Source organism: Corylus avellana, chromosome ca6, assembly GCF_901000735.1.
Source record: "Corylus avellana chromosome ca6, CavTom2PMs-1.0".
Classification (NCBI taxonomy): Eukaryota; Viridiplantae; Streptophyta; class Magnoliopsida; order Fagales; family Betulaceae; genus Corylus; species Corylus avellana.
In genome coordinates, this window is record NC_081546.1 from 20,947,175 (window position 1) to 20,947,576 (window position 402).

Below are 402 nucleotides of genomic sequence, written 5' to 3' on the forward strand. Positions count from 1 at the left end.
ATCATTGATCTAGCAAAAACTTTTTATTTTTTTTTTATTTTTATTTATATAATCCATGATCAATTAGTTAAATTAAGGGTGTCTGGTGGAGCTTTGTATGCGATGCTGGATTATTTTTGTAATAATGCCTTGCTGAAGGGTCAGAGCTCATTAGAAGCAGAGCCAAATCGGCTCAAATCAAGAGCTACATTTTCTTTGGTCTCTGAATTCGACGAAGGTTGGTACCATTGATTTCATTAAGACCCATGCCACTTCCATTTGGCTGAATGTGAAGTCAATAATGTGATAGAAATGTTAGTTTAAGAACAGATAAATTGGCTGGATTCGTGTGATCAAAATATTTGTGTTTAATGAGCTTGTTTAAGTGTGCAGTGTGAAAGATAGCAAAAATAAACAAAATAT